Raw genomic sequence first — 8,399 nt, forward strand, 5'->3', positions numbered from 1 at the left:
TTGCATCAGTTGTCATCAATGCACACTTTGGGTAAAAAAAAAAAATACCGTTTTGTTTTAATATTAATATAACTTGGTATTTAGCATTTCTCCTAAAAATATTAGTTTGTTGACCATAATTGTGTCTATGACCATGTGCCATGTCTTATTATGGTAGAGCTCTCTGCTAGAAATCTCCAAACCAGATTTGTTGTAAGTTTGTGTCTTAAGCAATGCCATGACAGAGGAACAAAAAAAAAATTATAGTTTCATTATCACAATTGGGGTTAAAAACAATATGATGTAGTTGTAATCAATGGTCATGTTTCACTTGGAAGAAATTTCCCAGAAGTGATAATTGTAAATTCATGAGCATTTTTACAGGATTTTGTATATTGGAGGTGTCAAAAGAAAAGAATTGTTAATAGCAAGTCTCCCTTTTTATATTGGTCCCATTGAGTTATCCATAAATATAGGTTTTGGCCCCATTTAGAGATATGAATTGATAAATGTTGATTGCCGAGAAGTTTGGCATTTGCCACATGATAAGATACGCAAAATGCCATCTTGGGTAGCTTAAAGAATGTGGAAAAATATCAAATTACAAAAGGATAGATCCGCAGTTGATTGATGGTTAATGGTTTATTTTTCTACATTTCACATCTTTTTCTTTTCCCCATTTCTCATTTCAACTTTGATCTCTTTTCTTAAAAGTATATACATGAAAGCTGGTAACTTTGACAGAATACCAATTCATATTCTTCATCAATACTGAGCATTGAAGAAATCTTATTAGTATGAGAATTGTAATCTTGAAAAAAGTGAACACTCTCTTGCCTTTACAGGGAGTCCAGATTCAAAGCATGGAATATGAAGAAAATTTCAACCATTAATCCCAAAGAAAATATGATAATATGATATGATTAAAGGAAGTAGCTATCTAGAAACCAACTCTCTTAAGACTTAGCGTTGTTTGTTTGTTTGTATACTAATTATATATAATATGTGGTGAAGAAGAGATTGGATCACACAAGAATGTGTGATTACAACATTTAATTATGGAAGGTTTATATTAAGTGTTTATTGTATATAAGTTGGAGATAACCTGGAATCTGATTGCGTTCACATGGCCATTACGCCACACTGACCAATGCAATGCCTGCTACATTCATGTACGATAAGGGGAAACCAAAAACAATTATAGAAGAAAATTAAAATTTACCCTGATGAGCTTAACACAAAAGGACTATTCTATCAGAAACTCAGAAAGAAAAAGAAATAAAAGTAAACCATTGATTCTTGAGCAAAATTACCCACCTACTAAAGTAGAGAACAACCCCCTTTATATTTGTAGCTGTCATTCATTCAGAAGAAACAAGATTCCTTGCAGTTCAGTGAGTAATCATCTTTCACTTAATTTAAACAACTCTATTACTTATAGTATACCCACCCCATTTCCATTTGGGTCAAAACAAATACTTGAGAAAGGAAAATGTGTAAAAATAACTACCATGAGTGGTATGAGGATAAAAAAGAAAAAGGGTCTAACATGAATTCTTGAGTTTTGAATCTCCTTAGACACAAATAAGACTAATAGGGATGGTCATTGAAATGATTTGCTCGGATGCTCACTTCAGGTCCAGATGATTAGTTAAGGTGCACACAAATTAGCCCCAAACACCTTGGTTACCAAAAAAAAAAAAATAATAATAATAATAAAAGTGCCTGAAATTTTGGAATAGGGTTATTTCGTGAGATATTTTTTAGATAGTTGTTTAATAACAAATACTAGAGAAGTACAAATGTGTTAAAAATGCAAGATTTTTCTTCTCTAAATTAGTGGATGAGATGAGACACAAAAACTACCTAGTGGAAGAAATTAAGAAAAGATAATGACAACTCAGTTTGACCTAGAATTGGAAATAGCAAAACATTAACCCATGATCTTTTTATTTTTAGGTTCACATGATCTCCGGATCATGATTTGAAGATTTGGGTTCTCAAGAAATTTTGATATTTAACTGTTGCCTAAAGATTGCAACTGATACCAATATTTGACTTGAAAACTTTTTAATTTCTTGTTTCAAGAAATCTAGAAACCGACTGCCGATTCTTGTAGAAAATGGGCATTAATGTGATCCAAGATAAGGTGTCAATCAAGTGAAACTCAAGGCTGTCAATGGGGTAGGATTTGAGGACAAGATAATAGATAGAGAGAAGATGCCCCATTGCCTCAAATGCCCACCACATTGAGAAATGACCTCATGAAAATAATAAGTATTTGTGTGTGTGATGGAGATCTAGGACAGAACACAAACAGATAGTCTTTCTTATAAATTTCCATGGGACCAATCTATATTATAGCCAAGTGGGTGTGCTTGAAAACGATAAGGACTTGGTGTTTGTGTTGGGTTGTGACCTCAAAGAATTACCATGATAGCAAGAGAAGAGAAAAGCCACCCAATGACAGCTCTTTCTTGCTTGCTGCTATTGGGAGAAGTGGAAGACAACACAATATTGTCCCTCTTCTCACTATAATTTTCATCTAAATCTCATGAAAAAAGTCTGACAACTTTTATGGTGAAGTTCCTTTCACAACTAATGTTAATGAGAAGAAAGAAAGCGTTAATCCTGGTGGGAATTGCTTTTAATTTTGGTTCAGTAATCAATGTTTGAAAATGTCCAAAACCCATTTCACTTTCAAATAATGTTGCTACTACCCTTTTCTTTAATTTATTAATGGAGTTTCACGTTGATCACGGCAACTAAACAAACACGGCAGGCCTTAGCTTTTTCAGAACCAATACATTTTATCTTCTCATTTACATCTTGTACCATATCCATCCAAGTAGCTAAAAATAATGTTTGTGATTAAAGGCACTGTGGGTTCGGGGCCCTTGATATGATGCACAATAGATGGCAGTTTGACAAAACAAAGACATGAAACATCAATCTTATACACATTTTTGGTACTCTTTTTATTGCCAACATGCATGCTTTTCAGTACAGTTTTTTGGCTTTTTTTTCTTTTCTCTTCTGTTCTGTTAGGTGATACTAATAATGCACTTGACATTTCATTTTTTAGGCTTAGCAAGATTCAGTAATCACCTCCATCTTATTTAAAATTTCTCATTAAAAACATACCCACTTCTCCATGTTATAATGTGATTGTCAGGATCACGTGTAGGTCGAGTTTAATAACACCACCAAACCAAACAAAAACACAGTTCTACTTCTAGGCTAGGCATTTCATGGTTGGGCCATTTCCATTTGGGGCCTGATTTCTGAACTATCTCGAGCTTCGTAATTAAATAATAACACACTAGTTTAATCACTGTATTGACCTCTTCTCAGCTCAGTAGGACAAATATTTAAACGCTGAATTGAAGATTGTAGGTGGGTGCAGATTCAGATTCGGAAGCATCTACTGCCATGCCCTACACTTTATCAAATCAATAACTTACAACCCAAAATCTTCAATCACTTATTACAGAAAGATGAAAACAACCCATCAATAAAAGGGTATTTATGGGTAAAATGAGGTGAATAAGAGTTAAAATTTGAGGAGATGCAGAATATCTCAGTAACATTAAGCTGTGGAAGTGGAACACTAGAGACAATTACTAAAAGACTACTTGTAGGTTTCTTCATTTAGACTAAACATTGAGTGATTTTAGTACCCGTTTTAGAATTTGATAATTGCCACCAAACACATAATATTTTCTCTTCCGATGTAGTTTGAGATTTATTTAGTAAAATTTAATATCAAGAGAAATGGCCTCATTAATTTTTTAGGCTTATTTTACATTGTTTTTGCAGGTATTGATGTTTAGCTTGGCCCCAACTGGAAACTATTTCTCAATGTCCTGAATTTTGGTAAAATTATTATTTGGTGTATGCGAATGAAAATTCTTTTCTAACAAAACCAAAAGGATATTGGTTACAAATGGGCCTAAACCAAATCAAATGTAATTTTTTTTATGGATTGGAAAAAAGGCCGGTAATTGGAAGCTGGACTTTTGTGGGCTGAGTCTAGGCTTTCTCTCCTAATCGGACCTTAGGTAAGCTAAAGGTCCCGCACCATCGCACCCCTTTCTTGCTTTTTTGAAGGTTGAATTATAATTTTTATAAATACTAAATAGCCCACCATATTTTTTAACCCTCCATCCATTTTATAATTGTTGCCATCTCAATCTGAACCCTCTCTTAGACAGCGAATGCACGACGACTTTACTTTAATCATTTCTTTTTCTTTTATTTTCTACGCAAATTTTGAAGATATTTTAATTCTCACGGTTGGTACCTTTCAACGACAACATGTTTTTATCACTGCATCATCTCCACCTAAATAAAAACAAAATGACGACACTTTTTTTTTTTTTTTATTAAGGATGAATCTATAAAATATTAGATAACACAATTTCAACTATATCTACACCGTAATATTATATTTAACAAAAAAAATTTACAAAGATTTTCATAAGAAAAAACAAAAACAAAGAAAAAGGTAGCTTGGAGGATTTTATTGGTCACCTAATAAATATTTTAAGTCTTAAATATCCTAATAACTTTTGAAAAGTATTAGATCTATTCTTGAAATTATATATATATATATATAATATATATAAACTCTTAAAAACATTAAAGAACCCCTTCTTACGGAGGATTTTGATACTTTTTAAAAATCGATATGTAAGGCTTGAAACTTAACTATTTCTTAAGGGTTGCATAAACACTTGTAAGTCAGATTTGTTGTACAAGAATGTGCGACCAGGTTGGAGCAAGTAGTAGCTCGGAATAACTTGTGAGACGACAACCAAATTGAAGCAAGTTGTGTTCAGGGTAATACGGGTTGTTTGGCAATTATCTTCCAAAGCATAGATAAACCTTATCTCCGGATATAAGCGTTATCCCCTAAAATCAAGGAGAATACCACGGCAACTCTCCCTGCAATCGCTTTGTCAATCACACCAAGGATCATGTGATTGATTCCCTAAAATCAAGACATTATTGTAACCGCTATCATCTTATAGTATAACTACCCAAAAAAGAAAAAGAAAAACATTGGACGGGGTTGGAGAGTTTTGAGAGCATAAAGTATTATTGTCAATGTTCTGAAACCAAACTCGAGATGTCACACGGCCAAAGGGTCGAGTCCCAAATTGATGGGTTAAACCAGAGCTCTAACCAGTGACCCAAAAACTTTAAAATCTAGCAAATACACCCCTGGTAAATACATATCAGTCCCTGCAAGTTTGAAATCCACCAAACACAACCCTATGACAGTTAGGTTTTCGCTTTTGCTGGCTAATTTCAGTAGCTAAAATTAAATCCGACACCACCACCTANCTTCCAAGTTTAATTTATTTGTAAGTTCTTTCATTGTATATTATTTAATTTATCACACAATCATTCGAAATCTATCATTTTAAGAGAATAAATATGTTGCCACAATGTTGGACTTCGCAAATTATCAATATAACAGTCGCAACAGCATTTCTAAAAAACAGTTTTTTGTTCTTTTCTTCAATCAATGAAGCAAAGACATAAAAAAACAATATTTATTTAACAAACTGACAAAGATTCAATCAATCACCTAAACGCAAATATAAAAAATCAAATAGAGGAAAAACCGCCTAATTTTGTAAAACAACTGGTAAAGAAATGCAATTAAATTGTATACAGCCTGCAGAGGAGTTTACCAGATTAAAAGATCAAAAAGTTGAAGGGGAAAATGAAGAAGAAAGAAAGAAAAACCTTCATATCTCTAATGAAGGATTAGAAAGCCTAAGATAAAAGATTCAAAAGCATTGTAACAGTCATCTAAAAGTTGAAGATTGAATGGGGTTTGAAGAAATTTTTAAACCAACAAAGGGATTATTGTATATGAATAATAGTGGAAAGGGGTTTTTTTGGGATAAAATTTTTAAACCAGCCAAAACACCCCGATTTGGGGTGTTTTATAAATCCCTCAAAAATACACTACACTGGTTTTGGGGGGTTTTCAAATCAATCAAAACCAGTCCATAAAAAATCTGGCAAGTAATGGTTTTTAAACACCTCAAAACCAGTCTAATTAAAAACCCCCCAAAACCAGTGAAAAAAAACTCTCAAGCAGACCCTAAAGGTTGCATAAACACTTGTAAGTCAGATTTGTTGTACAAGAATGCGCGACCAACTTGGAGCAAGTTGTAGCTCGGAGTAACTTGTGAGACGACAACCAAATTGAAGGAAGTTGTGTTCAGGGTGATATGGGTTGTTTGGCAATTATCTTCCAGAGCATAGATGAGCCTTATCTCTGGATATAAGCGTTATCCCTTAAAATCAAGGAGAATACCATGACAACTCTCTCTGCAATTTCGCTTTGTCAATTACGCCAAGGATCATGTGATTGATTCCCTAAAATCAAGTCATTATTGTAACCGCTATCATCTTATAGTATAACTACCTAAAAAAGAAAAAAAACATTGGACGGGGTCAGAGAGTTTTGAGAGCATAAAGTATTATTGTCAATATTCTTAAACCAAACTCGAGATGTCACACGGCCAAGGGGTCGAGTCCCAAGTTGACGGGTTAAACCAGAGGTCTGACCAGTGACCCAGAAAGTTTAAAATCTAGCAAATATACCCCTAGTAAATACATATCAGTCCCTACAAGTTTGAAATCCACCAAACACAACCCTATGACAGTTAGGTTTTCGCTTTTCCTAGCAAATTCTGGCTAATTTCAGTAGCCAAAATTAAATCCGACACCACCACCTAAACCACCGACATCTACTGTACAAAACCCCTCTAACCTCGGCATTTGGTAACCACTAGAGGTAGAAAAAATGGGTCGAGTTATGCGGGTCAGCCCTAACCCAACCCGCCTAAACTTGAGACCGACCCGACCTAACTTAAGGGCGGGTCGGGTTCAACCCATCCCAGGTATCCCTTGCCGGGCGGGCTAGGCCTTCATAAGCCTAGTTAGCAAATTCGTGTATAAAACTTGAATTTACATATTTTATCAAGGCTGTCGTATAATAAACATATTATATGTCTAATCCATATAATTCACGAATTATACGCGTAATATTGCCGAATTATTGCGGGCAAACAAAAAAAAAAAAAATTAAGCAAAAAGCTAAAACAATGTCGTTTTGGGTGGAATTTGACTAAAAAATTAAAAGATTTTCTTTTCTCCTTCTCCTCGTCAGCTCTTCCTCAGTTCTCTACTTCTTCAAATCTTCAACAGTTCTTCATCTCTTTAACTCTCTTTTCTTCATCTTTTGACTCTTGAGTCTTGATCTCTTCTTCTCTTCTCAAAGGTCCAAGCTTCAAGTCCAAGACTTTCATAGTTATATATTATGTAGTTGTGTTATATTATTAGGTCTAATGATTATGGGTTAATTGAATATTTTGCATTTGAAATGTTATATTGATTTAACTAGGTGGTCCATGAAAAGTGCTAAAACCAGGATTGATATTGCCGTATTTTTCAAAATATATTATTGACAATGTATCGTATTAAACTCGTAACTACCCGTACCGTATTTTTCCTGTATTCGAATTTTATGGCCGAATTTTTACAAATATATTTTTCACCATTTGCCATATCATACCTGTAAAATTCCTGTACCCTTTTTTTGCCGTACCCATATTTACTAACTAGGTTCATAGGCCAACCTGACAGGTCATTTTTCAAAAATAAAAGAAATCGTCCAACCCACCGGCTTGACTCGCGGGTTGGCGACCAAAAAAAAATTAATTAATTAATAAAAAAAAATTTATGCAAAAACCCGTTTTACTCTTCAAATATAGTTGTTTTATAACAATTGAAGGCGTCTTTTGGTAATTTTCTTTTCCCATTTTTCTTTATAAATAAGGTGTAAACTTCTTATATTTCCCCACATCCCAAATTCTCTCATTCTCTCATTTTCTCTATATAAATCTCTCAAATCTCTTTGTTGTCAATTTGCTCTCATTTAAATTTTTATTATTTTTGTAATTTTCAATTCATATTTCTAAATTCCAATTCTCCTTCTTTAATTCTTTTATATCCAATTTTTTTTTTTTTTTTTTTTTTTTAACTAGAATTGATAGATATTTCCATCCCACCATCAATTTCGATGATGAAGAAAATTATCCTAGTCCTCCTGAATTTACTAACATAAACGCAGTAGATTCAAACAGTCTCACTTTCCTATTCTCAGAATTTGATACACCTCATAATATTTCCTCCCCTCCTCCCTATGCTACTACAACTCATAATGGTTCTAGAGGTCGTTCTCATAATTATCGTTCTCATCCAACTCCATCTAAAGTACAAGCAGGTTCATCAACTGCAGCTATCGGAACCGACGACAAGAACATATCAGACGTTTGGGTGCATTTCGAAAAGTTTTACGAGACAGAAAATGGAGTTCAAGTGAAAAAAGCAAG

This window comes from Pistacia vera, unplaced genomic scaffold (genome assembly GCF_008641045.1).
Source record: "Pistacia vera cultivar Batoury unplaced genomic scaffold, PisVer_v2 Contig82, whole genome shotgun sequence".
In the NCBI taxonomy this organism is placed as follows: domain Eukaryota; kingdom Viridiplantae; phylum Streptophyta; class Magnoliopsida; order Sapindales; family Anacardiaceae; genus Pistacia; species Pistacia vera.